The 21,440-nt window shown below is 32.0% G+C and overlaps 1 protein-coding gene and 1 long non-coding RNA gene across 14 annotated transcripts in view; one reads left to right on the forward strand and one right to left on the reverse strand.

The window, feature by feature from the left end:
- Nucleotides 1-612: 612 nt before the first annotated feature.
- On the reverse strand, nucleotides 613-3,918 carry LOC126745365 (uncharacterized). Of its 2 annotated transcripts, none has more exons than XR_007663522.1 (4): nucleotides 3,611-3,918; nucleotides 3,056-3,480; nucleotides 1,013-1,091; nucleotides 613-880 (listed from the first exon to the last, which is right to left on the reverse strand). It is a non-coding gene; the product is annotated as an uncharacterized LOC126745365 (long non-coding RNA). The 2 variants fall into 2 exon arrangements; XR_007663523.1 differs by having other exon boundaries at nucleotides 936-1,091.
- A 130-nt stretch (nucleotides 3,919-4,048) lies between these two features.
- Nucleotides 4,049-21,440, forward strand: part of LOC126745359 (NADH dehydrogenase (ubiquinone) complex I, assembly factor 6-like) — a 145,350-nt gene continuing 127,958 nt past the window's right edge. For 4 of the 12 annotated variants that reach the window (XM_050453169.1, XM_050453168.1, XM_050453178.1 and 1 more), the window contains exon 1: nucleotides 4,213-4,355. The gene's annotated coding sequence lies outside the window, so the exon portion shown is untranslated. The other 8 variants (XM_050453175.1, XM_050453170.1, XM_050453172.1 and 5 more) reach the window with 5 other exon arrangements.

Genomic DNA, 21,440 nt, shown 5'->3' on the forward strand with positions numbered 1-21,440 from the left:
CTAAAAGAAAGATTATATGACTACCTAAATAAAAATAAAGTACTTAACAAAAATCAATTTGGTTTTCAAAAAAAAAACTGGTACAAATGATGCAATGTATAGTCTAATAGAAAGCATAAAATATGGATTGGAGCAGGGAAAAAATGTGTTGCGGTTTTTATGGATCTAGCAAAGGCCTTCGACACTATACCCCATTCTAAGTTACTTCATGTTCTTGAAAAATATGGAATTAGGGGTGTAGTGTTGGGGCTATTTAACAACTATCTACAAGAAAGAAAGCAAATGGTAAAAATGGTAGAGATTTCCTGAGTGACCCTAGCACTGTGCAAATTGGAGTGCCCCAAGGCACAGTGCTGGGACCCTTACTCTTTATTTTATATATAAACTCCCTTTTATCCTTGCATATAGGTGGCATGGCACTATCTTACGCGGATGACACAGTTCTTGTATTTAAGGATGTTACTTGGACTCTTGTAAGAACGAAACTCATAAATGGCATGAGGAAGGTAAAGATGTGGTTAAACAAGTATAAATTGTTCCTAAATATCTTTAAAACTGTTTATGTCGCTTTTTCTCTAACAGATGCAAATCGGCCAAATTTTAAGGCAATAGTTATTGATGAACAACAAAACTTTATTATAAAAGAAGTAGAAAACACTAAACATCTAGGTATAATAATAAACAAAAAATTAAAATGAACACCACACATTCAAAACTTAACATCTAAACTCAAAAGCTTAATTCATAAATTTTTCCTTATTAGAAATATATTGGATAAAAAACTTTAATAATGTTGTACCAATCATTTGTGGAATCTCTGATATGCTATGGTATAGTGACCTGGGGGGACTCTACAATAATGCTCTTGAATCCCTAAAAACTGTTCAAAATTATATTATCAAAATAATCTATAAAAAAGACAGATTGTACCCCACCTCACTCTTGTATGATACCAAAATACTCCAGTTGTGTATTCTAGTATAAACTTAAAGATAAAAACTACATAACTCACCAACATGAAACCAGACAACTAACTGAAAGACATCTTAATGTATCATTTTGCAGATTCGATGGAAGCCAAAGATGTAATTCTGTAATAGGACCAAAAATTTTCAAGTTACCACAGACAATTTGGGAGATTACAAATAAGCAACAATTTTCAGAACTTTGTAAAAGATTTATCTATGAAAATTATGATGCTTTACTTGACCTTCTATAAATAACTATTAACATTTTCCTCTTCTGAAATGTTTAATATTTGTGTCTTATAGTTGTTTTACCTGTGTTTTAAATGCACTACCCTCAGGTTTATGTAAATTAATGGTATGGGGCCACTAGTAAATATAATTATGTTGTATACACATACAGGTGCTTGCACCTAGGTATACTTTATTGTATTGGTACTACAAATTAATTTTGTTTACATCTATATATATATATATATATATATACATATATATATATATATACATATATATATATATAAATCCCTTAGTGAACTCAATACAAATAAAGTCAAAGTACTCAAATTGGCTCATGATCTTGCATTATATACATTATGACAAGATATAGACCAGAACTTAAGACTAATATAAAACTACCTGAACAGGATAAATCTATAGCTTGAAAACCACCAACTCAAAATATCAGAACAAAAAACCAAAGCAATGATGTTTTCAAAAGGACCTATAAGAAGATAGTACCTAACACAACCTAACAATTAACAGAAAAAACACAGAATAGACAACACAGTGTAAATACTTTATTATAATTGTAGACAATAATTAAAAATGGAACCAACACATTGATGCATAAGCAACAAAGGCATTAAAGGGTACTAATGTAATGAAAAGTCTAACAAGGGTTTGATGGGGTAATAACTCAAAAACCCTTTTTACTATATATAAAGACTGCACCTAGACTATGGGTGACAATGCCTCATGAAAACATCCAAAGCAAACTGTGACAAAATCAGCAAAATTCTATATATGGCAATTAGGTAAGCCCTGGGGCTAACGAGGACCACACCAACTCTTGGAAGAAGAAAAAGAAGAATATCTATATCAATAAAGTGAATTGGGTTAAGAGAGAATATTATTATTATAAACAACCTACTTAGCCTCTATGCAGATATTAATAATAAACAACAACCAAGTAAGACAGCAACCTCCGGCTCTAATAGAAGCACTAGGCATATGCCTGCAATTCCACTATAAAATGCACAAGTCAGGATTACTATCCTGCTATCAATTTTCATATGACATCCAAATGAAGGTCATAGAATTTATAAAAATAATGCTGGAAAAAGAAACCAATAACCATAAAGAATTTTCACAAATTATCTCAAAGTATCATGAACACACCGTAGTATATATGGATGCCTCAGATGATCCAATAAATAAAGCATGTAGAATAGGAATTTACTGTGAACACCCACAAATAAAAATAAGTGGGAGACTCTCTGATTCCACTGATATTGGCACAGAGGAAATAGTGGCAATTAGGGAGTCAGTCAGAGAACTTATGGAAAAAATCAGTAAATTACTAGTGATATCGGATTCTCTAAATGGAATACTATATTTGACACACCCCAAGAAATAACAAATGCACAACTTACAGACATAAAAATAATGTGGATACAGAGTCATAAATAAGGGGCAATGAAAAAGCAGACAGACCGGCATCTTTACATAAATTGGCCTCTGGCAAAGGGAGAAGGATATGCAAAACTACAACCCAGACCTAGAAAAAAACCATGGTTTTATGACACTAAATACAAAAGCAGGGGAGCCATAACAATGCTAGCATGAATGAAAACTAATCATTGTCTTCCACCACCACATAAGAATAAACTTCGCCTTAATTATAATCCGAACTGCATCTGTAGAGAGGGAGGAACCTTAAATCACATTATATTTGAGTTCTCAATGGATGAACAAAAATGTGCAGAAAGATATAACATAGCAAAAACAGAAAATATCATAGAACACTTAATTAAAAAGAACATAAAACTATAATTCTGATGCATTGTATGTGTATATTTGAGTTTGCTTACCTGATAAGCCTGGCTCATTTCTGTAAAATGCTCTGGTAGTTACAGAGCGAGAAGCATGTTGTAAATCTTAACCCTGTCCTTTAGGTACCTCCTTAAGAAGTCATCATGAGAGGTATGGGAATAAATTCCAGATGTGTTGAAGGACATACCTCCCATTGAGGATTATTTTCTTTAATTTACACACAAAGGTTAGGTATTGACCTACTTATCTCAATACCTTATCATCTTATCATCTTATCTTATCAATATATAAGCTTATCTCAATATTTTTCTTTCATACTGGCATGATCATCTAAATCTGCAAGAAATGGAGTTCTTTCCATGTGATTTGGACTCCAGCGCTTTTTCACCTTTTTTAATGACTTTATTATTATTCCAAAAAAAATCGCCAGTGCTTGAGCACATATTTAAAAGCTGTTCTGATGCTGAAAAACAATAAATATATAGTAAAAAGTTGTTCAATTAACCAAATTATAAACAATAACAAAATGACACACATAACCTCAATCTACTTGTATTTACTAGTGACTACTTTAAACCCAAAAATGTAATTACCTGATGAAAAACTTCTCTAGGGACCGTAGAAATATCGATAAACTCTCTCGTAATAAAGGCACAACTACTCTTAATTCATAGCTCAATTTTAAGTGTAATATTTATTTGTTTGGAAAGGTTTCGAGACGTCACAGCCCGTGTGACGTCAGACTTAGTCTATTATCGTTAAATATAGGTTTATTCAACGATGTTTAAGTAAATTTTTGTTTTTGGTGTATTTATTAACGTATGTATATCATATCCTATTCTGTTTACAGAAAGGGAGAAAATTTCGTAAATTAAAAAATTGACACTGGATTTACATCGCTACACCTCAAATATTTGAGGAAATAACCTCTATATCACATACATGCCATTGTGTAGCATACTATATAATTTTCATACACGTATATATCATATAGTGGAATAATAGAATATAATACACAGCGAAATTTATAAAAATAAATTGGAATATGCATCAACGTGTATAAAACACAATAGTTATACTACGCCGCGTCGTTTAACATTCGGGGCTTCCGTATCGCCACTTGGCCAATCAGGTATCCGTATTTCAGCTTTCGGGTGGCGTGACCCCCCCGTACCACGAGGTAAGGCGTCTCCGAGACCCGGGTCCCTGTGTTTCTTTGTTCTTTCTGTTTCATCAATCTAACGACGTTGTGTTAAACCAATAAAAAAATTATTTATTTTCTTAAATATATGTGTTTTAGGTTCAATGATTGGCGTAAATAATAAGCGCTATAAATAGGTAAGTGCCATTTATTATTATGCTTTGCGTGTATGGTAATATTAATTGGCGTACTTCTGCACTTTTCATGGATGATCCGCCATATTGTTTCGTCATGAATAAGAATGATTTTAAATATAAATGATTTTAAATTTACTCAAAAATAAGTTTATAACACTGTATAGGTTAAATAATGAATATAATACACATAAAATAAATTACGTGAAGCGTCCGATCGATTTCCATCAACGAATCGAGAACGCAGCATATGTCGCTGCCAGCAACCAATTTAAAGTCCGCGCTCCCTGTTATTCAAGTCAAATTTAAAGTCAAAATAAGGTTTATTATCAAAAGATAATTGTGAACAAAGCATTACAAACTTAAAATATATCTAATCAAAAAATGCTTTATTGTTTCGAAAATAATTTTAAACAAAGCTAAAAAATAGGTACAAATTAATACTGTCCTGTCCTAATAAACGTAACATAACTTACAAATAATGGTACTAAAAGAGTAATAACTTATTCTTTAAATAATTATTATACAAAATAATACAAAAAAAAATCAAAACACAATTCAAAAGAACTACAAAAAACTTTCTTAAGCAGTATTACGTCAATAAAAAATTACCCACGTACTTATGGTCTGGCAAATGGATCTGAAACAGCGGCAGGAATGTGAGACGCCACTAAAAAGCACCCGATTCCCGTCACCATTCGGCTATCTCCGACTGTCCCATTCGGATATTTAAATATTATGTGAATGGCGGGCAACCAACAAAAGAGCAATGTTTGCTGCTAGAAGCAACAGCTTCTGGCGATAAGAATAATTAATATAAATAATAATTAATGGAATAATAATTTAATTAAAATAAAAAATAGCGTTTCTGGAATAATAATAATTATTGATTTTTTAAATAAATTAAATATAAATATGTAAAGGATGCAAACAAGAAAATTGAATGATTAATTTTATACATAATACCCTAATGTAAGTATCAAAAAAATGCAGTTTGGTTGAACGATCCAATGGAATAGAAATTGAATTTTTTTTTTTTGAATAAATATTTTGAAAAATTTCTTTGGGTAGACATGGATTTATTTGATTTTGGATATTATTTAAAATTACTATAGTTTATTTTTGAGAAAGTGTTATTTGAAAAATTAATTTTTCTACTACCTTATAAGAAAATTTTTAATTTTATTTCCCTGCATAATTGATTTTTTTTATTTGACTATATCTTGCTGATTATTTTTTATAAAATTAATTTTTTATATTAAATTGTGCTTATTAATAAGAATGAAAGTAGGAAATGAAGTACTGTAGGAGCAGTGTCATTTCCTCACTGTCGATGCTTTTGCTGGATCAAACTTCATCCACCTATGGAAATTATGCACTTTGCTCCCTTTTGTTATACAAATAACTATTATTTTTTTAAGTTCTCTATATGTGGACATATCAAAAGGAAAAGCCCAACTTAAACAATAGGGTATTGTATATTTAGAAAAAATTAATAAATGGAAAACAAAATTTATAAAATATTGTAGTATTGTACTTTAATTTTAATCTTAAGTATATAAATGTTATTAATCTTTTCGAAATAAGTACCTATTTTTTTAAATAACTTTTATACCTAGGTAGAGAGGTAATTTTGGTAAGTGAAAACACAATGGATTTAATTAGTTATACTGTTATATAAATGTATCATATATTAAAAGTTTTATTTTATAAATGCTGCAAAGACATGTATATGACTGATTTGAAAAGAAACTTATTATTTTATGCTAAAATACTAATTTACAATTCGCAGTTTCGATTAATACTCATAAGAAGAAACTGCAAGAAACTTATGAGATAGGTAATGTTTTTTCAAATATTTGCCTAAAACTTACATAAAAAATTATAATACACATATACATACATATATACTTAAACCTATAAAAATATACCTACTATTATATAAAAAAATACTGATAAATAGAAAAAAATATACAATTTATTATTTTTATTTACTGCTCCTTCTTCTTCTTTGATGGAAAATAAACTTGTTTGTCCATTTTTCATTTACTTGTATTTGTCTTATTTATCTGTTCCATCATTGAAGTCAGTTGTCTCATGCACCTAGACATTTAAAGGTATATGTTAATATATCTTATATAATGGTATACAAAGAATAAATCATAAGTTTCATCATTTAAAGATCTTAAAAAGTTTGATACACATTCAATTTCAATTTCTCTTGTTGATTGCTAGTTCAGTCGTTGTACTGCTACTTGTTGATTTTCAGCCGTCTTCTTATTAACAAAAGTTTCAATATCTAGACTATGGATAGCTTCAATATTATTGGAAGAACATTCCCCAAGGAGTTCAACGAAAACAGAATCGCTTCCCTTCCTTTGCTCACACACCATAATGAACAATTGAAATTGCTACAAATTACCTCTAAAATCGCTTTGATTGCAACAATATACTTTTTGAATCTTGTCTTCAATTGTCCTTGTGCGAACAAGTACATAGTTTGTGCTTATTTTATGCTCTCTTAACCATTCCTCAAATCTTTCTTCGCTGAAAAAATGGAAAGTTGAGGACTCTATTTGAATATCATGACTTACCTGTAAATGAACTTCAAGTCTTTGATAAGTTTCACAAGAATACTTAAGTCTCTTTGCATAACGGACAAGAAATGTGTGACTTGGGTTATCTGGGAGCTGCTTCTTATGAATAACTTTAATATGTTTGTTCTTAGCTAAAATGGAAGAAAACATTTTACTGCATAAGTGGCACATATTTTTGTTGATAGTTTGGTCCTGATTCTGATGGTTTTGAGTAGAGCCGTCCATTTATACAGCTAAAATCGCTGAATTGGAATTAATACAGCTTTTCAGGTATTATTTTAAAACAATATAAGCAACAATATGGTCAATATTTCACAAAGAAACAAGTTCAGTATAATCGCAATAATCGATCAAATTAGTTAGAGCTTTTTTACGAAAGTAAACCACCAACAAACGCAAAAAAGCGGGAACATTCGTGTCGTTATTCTTGTCAATTGTCATTCACGTCAAACGACCGAATTTTTCTCCGAACATACACGATCACCGGCGGGAATCGGGTGCTTTTTAGTGGCGTCTAAATATTCGACGTTGCCACGTTTAACCTCAAAACGTAATTGTGCGGGACTTACTTTCTAATAATATGCAATATAAGATTTTTTACAATAACAAGATATAGAGGGTAAAATGTTAAGAATTATAATCTAAATAGTTATTTCATTTTGGCTTTAATACGCAATTGTTTTACCATTAAATATGGTACAATTAAATGTTTGTCCAAAAAATGGATCATGTTTAGTAAATCTGGCAACATTACGTTACACCCCTACATTCCTACGGCTACTCCTCTACTTCTTGTATAATAGGGGTCAGCCATTATGAACCTGAACGCTTGTGATTGGTTTCCCTCGCCGCATGTGTTTTCACCTGTTTACAATGCTTGCTGCCGTTTCAAAATATTGATTACTATTGAAGGGTGGACAGTGGCGTAAGTTTTATCGTTGATTTTGGATTCCGTTTATTTTATATGTTATTTATTATTTTGTTTTATTTGTGGCTATTAATTAAAAAACTAATATTAGTGTTGTGTATACCTAAGTAGGTAGTGTAATTTTCTTAGGTTTGAAGTTTCACTGTTTTATTACTTACATGAAATACCTAATATTTAATTTTTTAGTTTGTTTTATTATTGTCTACATATATACGAATAATAACATTTATTATAATGACTAAATTCACTGAGGGTAAGGTCCTTCATAGTCAAACGAGGGAAGTGATAGCAAACGTACAGGTAAGTTATAATAATTTATTTAAAAAAAAGTGAAATACATTGTGCCTCTTAAAAAAACAGTAGTTTATATTATATTTTATTGCTTTTTGTATACCAACTATGGATTCAAAATGTTGTTATTAGGATTTGCGATGAAGAAGCTGCAAATAATTCGATGAAATTGCCTCTTAAGCGTAAGCTTGATCGCGTGCCCCTTTATACCGGAGTCTCCGCATCATCTGTGAGAAAAATTCACAAGGAAGATGAAGAAAGGCGACAAAATAACCCTGATGAAATGTTAGCCAGTCCAGGGAAAAAAACGGCCACGGAAAACTGTCGTCGAAAAAGATGACAGTTTTCATTTTCAAATAGTTAGGCATTGTATCACCAGATTTTACCTGTAATATAAAGTGGTTCCGACAACTAGAAAGTTGTTACAACTTGAAAGAAGAAAATTAAAAGAAGAGGCAAATTTTTCTTATTCCAGGAAAACGCTTCGTCTTTTATTAAAGTCAAATGGCTTTTTTTGGCGTCAAAATAAGAGGAAAATCTTAATCGAGAGGCCCAATATTCTTTCCTGGAGATACAAATATCTTCGCGAAATACGAAAATATCGTGAAGAAGGCCGAAACATTATTTACTTGGACGAAACTTGGGTGGATAACGATTTGACGTTCAAGAAATGTTGGCAGAGCGATACGGTTACTGGTGTTTTCAAAAATATTAGTTCAACGCGTAAGCATACAATACGAAACAGTGTGTATAAGTTACAGTTACTGGAGGATAAATTCTGGGAAACGGGCCAAATCATGGAAGAAATCGAGCCCCTTGTCATCACAATAGGAAATGAGGACAGTGACACTAATGGCAATAGTAGTGAATACGAGGCTGAAGGTAAAGAAAACGAGCTCGCTTATTTCACCAGTGAAATTAAAAACATGTTTAAGTGAAGTGTGTGAGACTTAAAAAAAACATTAACATAAATAACAGTAAACGAAAAATTAGGTAAGTTATTTACCTTATATTTTTCTCAAATTACCTTACTTTTTCGGAAATACCAAAAAGAGTGAAAATTTCGCATAAAAAAAAACATAAAAATTCTCGTTCCTAGTTTAACCGAACTTTTATCATTGCCAAAACGCTTATGCTGTTCGTTTTTTATAATCTATACCAGGTGGCTTATTTTAGTCGACGTTTGACTTTTGTTTTGTTTTTTTTAATGACCTTCAAAATACACGTACTATTGCAGTGACGTGGCCCCCTGTGACCTTAGCAACTTTTGTTTAAACTTTGTTTTTTAAATTCGGCTTAGCAACAGATATATTTGCGTGCGACCCTGTATACAGGGTGTTCCACAATCAACGTCACAGGCTATAACTTTTTTATTTGTAAGTATATTTTTTTTTAAATATATTTTAATAGCTATATGATCAATACCCAAAATTACTTAAAAAAACTACCCCCGACAAATTCATTTTTGGGGGATGTATTTGTTGGGGGTAGTTTTTTTAGTTAAAAATAAAAAGTTATAGCCTGTGACGTTGATTGTGGGACACCCTGTATACCAAAAAAAAAGAACTTATTTCTAAAACCATAAAACATACAAATGAATAATTAATTAGGAAAATTTATTTTAATAAATTTTAAAATTATTTTCCTTAAATCGAATTTAAATAGTTTTACATAATACCACACGCCACTGTCCATTTTATGAATGAAGTCGGCCATGTTGTCTCCACTACTGCATTCCCCTTACCTCAGGCCGAAGTGTTTCAGATCCGTCTGCCACACTGTAATAAATATACCTGGACTACCAATTCAATGAAAAGTAAATAACCACTACTAGTGGATCGCCCTTTTGCGTGATTGTGTCCTCTCAATGTTGGTCACTCTGACAAATATCATTCGTGCCAGTTGTAGGGAAACAAAACAATTAAAGTTTTTGAGAGGTTATGTTTACAAAAATACCAAATAGAAAGTTACATTTAGTTAAGAATTTAAGATAGTTGCGTTAGATCTGTGATTTTTCTTGTACTTAATTCTTTAAGAATTTCGTTAAAATTTATGAAAGAAAGTAATCATCACCTAAAATGAGACAAAGTTTCAGTTAACTTGGGATAAATGCATGGATTTTAAAATATTTGTTTTATTATTTTGATAATCTTGAATCTTATGAATCTAAACCTAAACTTGAATCTTATAAATCCTAATACCATGATAATAATCTTTTAAATTTTTACTTGTATTTACTTAACAAATTTAGTTAAAAACATTTTTATTTTCTTTCTATTTTTACTATTATACGACTTTTTTCTCCTTCTATGTACCGGGTGTACAACTAAGAGAGGTCGCCGGCCATATCTCAGTAGATAGTCATCCCACAGCAGAGAGAAAAAAATATTTCTCATAAAAGCGGCAAAGAGAAATCGTTAGAAATTATTTATAAGTTCGTACGATGACCGCTAGGGGGCGTAATATCAGGCTTTTATGTGGTATAATTACTTAGCCGACTTAGTTGTTTTGTTGAGCGCTAGAGGGTGGTTTGTGTTATTTTGGACTTTTCAGCGATTTTCTGGCAAATATTAAATACAATTATATAATTTTTTTACTTAGACTAAAAGAGCATGAAAAAACATAAAAACTGTCGCAAACCGCAACTCGATATCTTATTTTATTCCGATTATTAATTAAAATGTTTTTGTAAAAAATAAAACTCCAGAACTCAAATTTTTGTAATAAATAAATTGTTTTATATTTTTAATGGTGTCTTAGATGCTCAAACTGTTTTCCTTCATTTTCAATACACAGTCGAAGTCGTTGCGTCGTTGACAGAACCGCTGTCTGAATTTCTGCTGTGGGTAAGGAATTTATTGCATTCCGTATTTGGTCCTGCATGTCGTTCTGTATTTTGGGTGGGGTGACAAAAACTAAATCTTTAATCCTTCAACACAGATAGAAATCTAGAACAGTCAGATCTGGGGATCGAGCAGGCCAAGGAAAAATACTTCCTCTTCCTATCCACAAACGATAATGTCTGGTTAAGTATTGACGAACTTGAACTGCAGAATGTGCAGGGCAACCATCATGTTGGAAAATTATTTGCCCTCTTGTTTCCAAATCAACATCTTCCAGTAACCGGGAGATCATTTTGCAAATAAATTAAATACACATTACCAGAAAGTGTTTGATTGAAAAAAAAACGACCAATAATTTTTCCGCCAATAATTCCGCACCACACATTTACAGTCCATCTGCCTTGGTGTTGAGTCTCGCAAATCCAACAGGGATTTTGTTTTGCCCAATAATGCAGATTATGCAGGTTTATCCCACCATCACTACTAAATGATGCCTCGTCTGTCCATAATATCTTCGAAATAAATCGGGTATCTTCTCTAACCATGTTCAACAGCCAATAACAGAAATTGCGTCTGTTATCAAAGTCTTTTTCGAGAAGCGCCTGGTGCAGAACCACGTGATATGATTGAAGTTTAAGTAAAAAAACAATAAATATAAGATAATAGGATGCTTATTAGTGTTGTAACAAATAAAAATAGGTACCTACCTGTGCTCTTTCAGATTATATTCTACTGTGTCGAGGGACACTCCCAATTCCCTAGAAATATTTCGGATGCTTATGAGATGGTTTATCTCAATATATGCCAAAATATTTATAACGTTTGCCTCTATGCGCTCTCGCCTTCGTCTTCGATCAATATTGCCGCGAATAATTTCAGTATTTCTTAGCCTGGTAGCTAAACCGGTAAGGACTCTATGATTATAGAGTCTTCTGTTAGAATATCTTTGCATTTTGCATTAACTCAAAATACACTGCTAGCTACATTTGGCATTTTTAAAAACTTAAATGATTTTAAAATTTTACATTTACGTTACATTTGACATCGATCATAAACGTTTTATCATGGCTCCGAAAATATGTATCAAATTCATTTGTTTCCAAAGCTTACTATTGACTATGTGACGCAATAATGCCAGAGCGGAGACAGATTTCATTATTCAAAAACATTTTAATTTATAATTTCAGAATAAAATAAGATATCGAGTTGCGGTTTGCATCAGTTTTTAGGTTTTTTCATGCTCTTTTAGCCTAAATGAAAAAAATTACATCGTTGTATTTAATATTTGCCAGAAAATCGCTGAAAAAGTACAAATTAAAACAAACTGCCCTCTAGCGCTCAACAACTAAAACGGCTAAGTAATTATACCACATAAAAGCCTAATAATTATCCTAAAACAAAAGTAAGCTCCTTAAAATTCGTTAGGTCAATCCAAAGTTATCAAGAATTTTAGATATAAATATTCAACCCTTCCCCCACCTAATTTTTTTTCTAATTTGACAGATTAGAAAAAAAAGTTTAAAATAAAAAATTTTTAGAATTTATAATACTTTTAAATGGGAGCATTCTTTTCTAGGATTTACTTTAAATATTTTTAATAAAACCAATTTTTTCTATTTCAATGTTGTATTACGCCCCCTAGCGATCATCATACAAACTAGTAAATAATTTACGGCAATTTCTCTTTGCCGCTTTTATCAGAAATTTTTTTTTCCTACGCTGTGCGATGAGTAGTTACTCAGATATGGCCAGCGACCTCTCTTAGTTGTACACCCGGTACAGTGTTTCCACATTAATAGGTACAACCATCTATAAAAATTAAAATATACAGTATTGGCCATAATAGTTGGAACTTTTGAAAATGTATTATATTTTGTGTGCTTTTTAATTAGCATTTTATTTTCTTTTATAAAGTTGTACACGAAAAACTAGTGTTAGCTAATTTAAATGTTGACAAAAATTCAGCACCAGTAGCAGTTCGGAATAAAAATTTTAAAAAAGCTGGACAAAATACTTGGAACCAAATGATTTTTATTCAAAAACGACATAAAACATAACTTATTAAAACCATCCCAACTAGCATTTTTGGCAACAGCTACGTAATCGCGACTATAAAGAATACTTTAAAGTTGTGGTTACTAGTCGCGGAAACCGTTTAGGCGCCGTTCTGTTACCACTTTTTTACCAAAATTGGGAATGATTTTGCTGTAGCAAATACGTAATTCTATCGTCCCGGGAACTTCTTTTTAACGTCCCATAGTGGTTTTCGGGATGTCATAAAGTAGTAATTGTGCAGTGCTAGTTACTAAGAAGTTACTGAGACAATATTATGCAAACATTTTGATTCTCTTTCTTTGTCAACACAAATAATTTTATATGTCCGTCTTTATTCTAAGTGATGGCGTTGTATCGGGGTTAATCTACTTCATATTGTATTTAATATAGCTGATATTATCGCTTACCGGAGTGGAAAAATGTAAACGAAGTAAATTTTACTGTTAAACATAGGCAATATAGGACGAAAATAAAGAACGCCTCATTAAAATAATGACTTTTAACAAAAAAATATACCATGTCTAAATATTTAAATTTAATTTTTTAAAGAAGGTAGATAATTTTTTTCACTCCTCTTTACTCCTATGAATATAAGAAGTCTATAATTTAATAAAAATTGCATAAAATGTAAAAGTATTCCGATTTTAGCAAATTCATAAAATCGTGCAATACCTTTTCACAAAATGTCAAATAATTAAAAAAAATATGGCGAATTGTTGTTAGAGTTACCAAGAAGTTTCTTTTGTTACTTCAAAGTAAAAATGACTTAGGAATAAGTAAAAATTTAAAAAAAATGCTACTATAAAGTATATTTTACTGCATAGTAGAAATAATTACTTATTGTATTACTGCGTGGTAATATTTTGATGTTCCTATGCAGTCGCAAGAACTTGAAATTTAACTTTGTAAACGCAATTACTTAAAAGTTCCGATTTAATCGTCCCACCGACCAATATTTTCTACTTTATAGTAACGACGTTGTAAAGGTAATTAGGTCAGGTCGCTAAGCGGTATCAGCTACCATCAGAGTTACCGCAAAGTAATAATTACTATATAGTCAAGTCAGAGAAAAACAAACCACCGAGAAGGGACAAAGCCGGGACCGATTTTTCTTGCGCATGTGCGAGCTTATTTGGTATACCTGTCTTATTGCCGGTCCCCTGCCAGCCGTCGGTTAGTCCGGTAATATTCGACGCCTAGTTTAGTCTAGTCAAGTGTTGCCTGAATTTTTCTCTGTCTTTATTTTTTGTATGTGTTGTCATTGTGCTCTTTATTTTATTAAAAACTTTTATAATATGCCTTATACCTGTGCTTTTCGTGGATGTCATTCAAAGACAGGGTGTGGAAAACTATTAATTATGAACACCCTTGTGCACATTTTCCAAAAACCTTTATCTTAAAATTATTTATATTTATGAAAATATTTTACACCATTAAATATAATAATAGGGTCTTAAAAACAAATAAAGATAAAAATGTTCGAAAACTAAAAATTTTGCGGAATGTATAAATGTACCTAGATTTAATTTAATTATTGCCAATGTATTTTTGTGTTTCATTATACAATGGGCCAATATTATTTTCTCAAAAAATAAAAGTTTGTTTAGAAGATTTTTTGTTTTCCATTATTTATCCTAAATGGTAATTTTTATAGTTGGCACTAAACCGGATAACACAGGAAAAAGGGAACACGCAATAACTTTTTTATTTTTTAAGATAAACAAATGAAATTTGGTATGTCAATAGAATGGTTATAAAAGCATATTTTGACGTATTCAATTGTTTTTGATCACTTCCGGTTGAACCGGAAATGACACGAACTTTCTTATTTTAAATGGGACACCCAGTTTATTTTTTCATACATTTGTTTATCTTGAAAAATAAAAAAGTTGTTGCGTGTTCCCTTTTTCCTGTGTCACCCGGTATAGTTTAGGTATACTTATAACTTAACTATACCAACAGTAAAATAATGTAATAGTTTTGATTTCAAATTCCCAATAAAATTTTTAATCTATTAATTGTCGTATTTCTCTCCGTGTACGGAACTATTAAATTGCCAAAACGATTTTTCTCCGTTACTTAATATGTAGCGCCAGTCATTTAAGCCCGCTCAAGGGCACCAAAATTGGACCCCAGAAAATCAACGGTAAATGCGGGTTTTGTCGCTTCTCGGTGGTTTGTTTTTTTCTGGTCAAGTATTAAGTTAATATTACATATTTCTTACTACTATTTTTTACTTGGCAGTTATTTAAACTTATAAGATATTTTTTTGGTACCAGTAACCGATTTATTACTTGAATAAAGTAATATAGTCAAACAATGTTGTAGCCGTAACTAAAATTGCTAGTTGGGATAATATTATAATTAATATTTGGTATGGTAACCCTTAGCATTAATTACTGCCTGCATTCTTCTGGGCATTGATTCAATCAAATTTTCAATTATTTGTCTGTCAATGTGAGTCCAGGCTTCAACAAGCTTATGAAATAGTTCATCAGCATTTTTAACTGTTCCAGATGCCCGAATTTTGCGATCCAGATGTTCCCATAAATTTTCAATCGGGTTTAAGTCTGGACTTTGGGCCGGCCACTTTAAAACTGTGATCTTTTCTTGGTCCAACCATTCTTTTACCAATTTTGACGAATGTTTTGGATCGTTATCATGCTGGAATACAAAATTTACTGGCATAGACTCAAATGCGTAAGACTCCATTATATTTCGCAAAATATCCCGATACATAAATCGATCTATTTTCCCCACAATTTTATGTATTGGCCCAGTACCATACCAAGAAAAGCATCCCCATACTATCACATTATCACCTCCATGTTTAACCATAGGTCGGATAAACTTTTTCTTGAGTCTTTCACCTTTCGGTCGTCTTACATGAAGTATTTCATCACTGGAAAACAGATTGAACTTAGATTGATTGATTCAGTGACGAGAATAGCACTTTTTTCCAATCTTGTACAGTCCAGTTAAGATGATCCATTGCAAATTGTAGGCGTAACTTGACATTTTTCTTTCAGGTCTGTAGCTGTGAAGTCCACCAGAACACAATCGCCTTCTTACCGTTCTTGCAGAGATATTGGAAGGCTCACCTTCATTTAATTTTTGTAAAATTTTGGAGGATGACAAAAATGGGTCATTCTGGGAAATATTTAAAATTCGCCTATCTACACGGGCAGTCGTGGCTTTAAGTCTTTCAGTGCTTTTACCTGGTACAACATTTCCAAATATACGATATTTCTTAATTATCCGTGACACGGTGTTCTTAGGAACGTTTAGTTTTTTCGTTATCACAAAATTTTGTCACAGCCACTCAAGCGTGAAAAGTTGCACAGGTCCGGCCTTAAAATTTATTTGTATTTAGAACTTTATTATTCGGGATTTTTGGCTTTAGTTTTATTAAGTTACAAATTCAGGATAGGATTGAGAGCAAGATAATATATAATTTAAATATAAGATTTAAGTACGTAAAATGAGTTTAACCAAAAATTTTAATTTAATAAGTTTAGTTTTTAGCGCCATCAGTGAGGTGTTTATAACAAGTGATGAGAGAATAGGTGGTACGAATTACTTAGGCCCATTTATTCTGTGGATTAAGGCATTAAATATTTATTACTTTTTTGGCTGCCATATTCAATGTCCTTTATTATTGTTTTTTTTTAATTATTACATATTATGATATATTATTATAATAATATACTCATGAAAACCCCCATCTCTATATTTAGTACCAATTTCTTCTGATAAAAAGTAAATATGTAGTTAGAAAAGTGGAAGTATATTTTTTGTAAAATAAACTTTTACATTAAAAATCATCTAGCTGTCTATATCTTGTGCGTGTAAAAGACACAAGTTTTACTTATAAAAAAAAATACACTTTACATCCTGAATGTAATATTTATTAATTTGTTTGCCTCATATTTAGTTATTGTGCATATTAGGAGAGATTAGATGAAAATTAACAAAAATAAATGCTTATACTAAAAAGTAAAAATCTTATACAAAACAATACATTTGAAGTATACTGGATCCTAAAACTACAGTGAGGATACTAAATACTTTTATAAATTTAACCACCCTTTTGAATCTGGCCCAAAGAGTTAGTAAAATTTTCCAAATTCTGTTTTTTTTTGCCTTTGTTCTTTAGCAATTTCTTCCATTAAAGAATAAAGAAGGACACAGTTTCTCTGTTGCCGCTATGGATTCCAACTTCATCTCGCACATCAGCATATGGATACTAAAGCATTACATTATATATACTTTATTGTGTTGAAATAGGGTTTTCTTACTATGGCAAAAAAGGAACTGTTTTCCAGAGAATGGAAGAAGAAGCAGTCTTTATTGTGTTTTCTGAAGGACAACATGGGCAATAAGCTGTAAAAAACAAAATTTTAGACTTGTTTTCTTAATAAAAACAGTGTTTTTTTTTACCATAGCAAAAAAGGGTTTTTTCCAGAGAATGGAAATCATACATCAATCATAAATGTATCATACCATGTTTCGGCTAAATAATATATGGATTTTCTTCCTCCCAAAATTTTTTCAAATATTCTTTACACCAGCTGACAATTCCATTACAGCAGCTCTTTTGTTAACCATCTTAAGCTTAAATCGAAGTTTCATCAGGTATCTCCGCAAGGTTGAGACTGAGAAATGTTTGTCCCTTGCCGATAAGGTGTCCTTAACCATCTTTATGGTCAGAACCTCATTGATTTTTGTATTACAATCTTTTGTTTTGCAAAAAACCTTATTGATTTTTGTATTATAATACACACCTTTCCTTAGCAATTTGGCAATATCCGTGTCAAGTCCCTTTAATTGTCCTGCATCTTTCCTTTTTATTGTGTCTTTAATCCCTTTTTTTTACAGGCATATTGTACTATAGGGAACCCCTGTAAAAACCGCTGTTTTTTGCAAAGCACTACAATTCCTTAGATTGTTATAGACATTTAGATAAATTTGTTTGGAGTCTGTACTTAAACAATTACGTTTTAAAACTGCTTGATTTTCTCCTGTAGCTTCTACTTCCATTGCTTCTTTTTGCTTCCTCAACACTAGAAAATCAAGTATCAGAACTACGTAAGTCTAAATCACTGTCCAGATCACTCTTATTGTTTTCATCACAAATATGATTGTCTTTCTTGTGCACCCACGGTCTCCATAAGCCCGCACAAACACTTTCCTCTTCATTTGCCAAATTTTCCTGCCTATTTTCCCAGGGTCGAAACATTTTAAGGTCTTTAGGTATAATACCAAAACAAATCCATAAACACAAATAAAAAAAACACACTTCCTCGCAGTAAAAACTGCAAAACATTTAAACGAATACAGACCAAATTCTAAATTCTCCACTTTCATAAACGTGTAAAAAGCAAAACCGGCAAAACCCATCAAATAATAATAACCTCACATGGCCCCCTCTCCCAACTATTAAAGGTGATAGACCCATCCAACAGAACTATTTTAAAGGCTTTTCTTTTTAAATTTTCTTTTCTTTTAAAGAATTTCTTTAAAAACACGTCGAAAGTAATACAAAAACAGCCCAAAAATTTATTTGGGTACGACCCCGTAATGTTTTATCTTCGTTTAATAGACTGGCCAAAAAGAGGTGACAAGTCTGTGAGTGCTGGAAGTGTTTAAAATATTTTGTAAGATGCTTGGATTTTACTCCGCGGTTAATTTTTTGATATTATTTTCTTGTGATATTATTTTCTTTCTAAAAATGGACATTTTTGAAAGAAAAATAAAAAATAGTATAAAACATGGGATTTTACGTAGTATATTTAAAATGAGTTCATAGATAAACAATATAAAATTTTGCCATTTAAACATGTATATGATGCGACAATAAATACGACATAGGCGCACGGACTAGTTAGTGCGGCATCTGCGACACATCAAAGATTCTAATAGATCTCTAAACTGGACGTTACCCAAGCGTCGTTTACAACTCGGCAAGAATTAAGCAATCCGCTATACTCACAATTGAGAATGTGATTTAGAATCTCAATGATGGTTTAAAACAATATCAATGAAAAAAATTAATTTAGTTCGTGACAGATCACACGTCAAACGTCAGCGTCGTCAACTTTATTACCATTATTTAATATATTTTTTTGCTGGCAACACTAAAAATGTTCAGAGTGACTAATATCAAAAGGACACAACCACTATAAAAATGGCGGCCTCCATGCAGTGGTCATTTTTGGGTATCGTGGCCATATGCATTAGCAATCCAGGTATTTTTATTAAGTTCGTGAAAATACCTAAACAAAAACGTAAGATACCCATATCAAATCAGTGAACACTTGAACAGAACATATATATATATATTTCAAGGATATTAGTATTAAAATTGGTCATTATAATAATCCTGAACGTCACAATATAACACAACAAATAACCTTTTGACTTCCCTCTTAAATTTAAAAAGGTTATAAAGTTTTCGTCCATGGTAAACAAAAGAGTCAAGCATCTGTGAACTGGTAATAATAGTTAAACCAATTAATCTGTCTGGTATATGTAGATGAATTTTGACTCAGAGTATTCCCATAGGTACTTCTTATAAATTAAGGACACAGTTATAATGCCGCTATCTCCTGAAATTCTCAAGGCATCTTTATATATAATAATAATGTTTTGTCCAGACATTAATAATCAATAACTTAATCAATTTATGGTGATCACAGACTTTTATAAACTAAGGTTTTTTTTTGCGAAAATTAACTAAAACGTAAAATGTTTAAAAAAGGCTCTAACTCCCAAAATTCCGATTGGGAGTAAGAGCCGAAAAACGATTTGAATAAAACTTTTCTTTGTGATAAATGAATGTTTTTTTATAAAAGATTATTGAGTTGTTAGGTGTTAAAAAATATATACGGATATATTTTTAAACTCCAAAAACTCCCAAAGGATTTAAATAAAACTTTTAACTGTAATAAATAATAAATATCCTATCCGATTTCAGATGGCTGCTTGCAAATCTCTACAAACAGTAGTTTTTTAGTAAAAAATTATTGAATTGTTAGATGTTAAAAAATATGTATACGGCTAAAACTTCCAGAACTTCCAAAGGATTTGGATCAAAACCTCTACAACCTTTTTTTTTTAGTAAAAAAATATTGACTTGACATGAGACCTTGTTTCCGAAGCTTCAGCATTATACCATAAGATGAGTCGTATTGTCATGGCTCTGCGCTTATCTTAAAGATCCTCGACAGCGGGTCTTTGTCAGCTCTAACTGCTTGGATTATGGAGATAAGTTGTGGCTTGTGGATGTTCGTCAGCAGTCCGTCCTTAGCCCTATGTAGTAGTATAGTAAGGATGGGGAGCTAGAGCTCGGCAAGTAGGACTAAACAGTCTCTTTTCGTCAAGATTACCAGAATCACTCACCCCTACGCCTCCACTAACAATGTGTGGTCTTCATTGAGTCAGTCCAGATCTATAAAATCCACTCACCTAGTTGTGGTATGAAGTTTCCTCTCCTGTACCGTAATTCGGACAGAGCGGGCTTTCTCTTATTTCAAGAAGGTGTAGATGCCTGTTTGGACAGTTATGCCCAGTCAGGATTCCTACCAACTCTTTGATACTCTGTCGGGTCTTTGCTAGCAGTCTCCTTGGTTTAGAGCTTTCCTGGTCTGGTCTCATTTTTTTGGCCTGTCTACATCCTTCTGTCCTCCAATTTGTCCTTGTTTTTTTTTCCAGGCCCAATTATTGAGGCCCGGGAGATTTGTTTTTTACTGAGACTGAGACAAAGTTTGAGGCCTACGAAGGGGCTAACGGAACTCTGTCTTGCCAGTTCGTCGGCCTGCTCATTGCCGTCGACCAGTGTGTATCCTGGGATCCACCTCAACGTCACGTTCATGTGTACTGCAAGTCTTTCCAAAGCGTATCTGAATTCCTAGCGCTGAGTTGGTCCTGGGTTTCTGGCTCGCCTGGAGGGCGACTTGGCTATTAGAGCAGATGTAAATCACCTACCCCCGGTTACCTTTCAATGCTTCTCGTTTGTTTGCTACTTTAATTATAACAAACACTTCCGGAAAACTGTGGTATGTTTCCCTACCGGAAAGGATTCCTCTAGGTTCGTTTCCATCCTGTACACTCCGGCCGAATTGGTGCTTCTCATTTATAATCCATCTGCGTACCAGGCCTGGAAACCATTTGGCTCTTTAATTTGGTTCGGCGACCACTATAAATGTATCGCTATTCGCGTCTATAATACTATTATCTAATAATAATTTTTATTTACTATACTACACAGAGATATCACACTTTAATAAGTAGTAAGTTAAATTAAATCGCCTGTGACTAGTGCTAACATTATACAATTTTTTGGCTTAATTTGTAGTTAATGTTTCTTTGACAC

This window comes from Anthonomus grandis, chromosome 15 (genome assembly GCF_022605725.1).
Source record: "Anthonomus grandis grandis chromosome 15, icAntGran1.3, whole genome shotgun sequence".
NCBI classification, from domain to species: Eukaryota; Metazoa; Arthropoda; class Insecta; order Coleoptera; family Curculionidae; genus Anthonomus; species Anthonomus grandis.